The following is a 375-nucleotide window of genomic DNA, read 5'->3' as shown; positions in this document are numbered from 1 at the left end:
GCAGTTTCCCCCAAAAACCATAACGAGGCGAGCAACCTTGCCCAAAATTTTCGCGAAATCCAAGGGCCCTCCTGCGTTCCCTCCACACACGGTCGATCGTCCGTGGTTGGGGGGCCGTAGTTTCGACCGTGTGTCCCTCACTCCCGGCCGCGTGCGTACGTTCGGGTTCTTCCGGCCTGGCACCCTCCCCCCCCACCCCCACCCCTTTCAACGTCGCTCACACACATGACCGCAGTCGAGGCTGTGTACGTACAGACACACGTGCACACGTTCGTACATATACTCTCCCACGGGCTCTAACAGGTGGCCACCATCACCTGTTGTGTGTGCGCTCTGCGTTCCTATGAAGCATTTCCCAAAAATCCATTTCAAACG

Source organism: Penaeus monodon, chromosome 19 (genome assembly GCF_015228065.2).
Source record: "Penaeus monodon isolate SGIC_2016 chromosome 19, NSTDA_Pmon_1, whole genome shotgun sequence".
Lineage (NCBI taxonomy): Eukaryota > Metazoa > Arthropoda > Malacostraca > Decapoda > Penaeidae > Penaeus > Penaeus monodon.
This window is presented reverse-complemented; position numbering follows the sequence as displayed.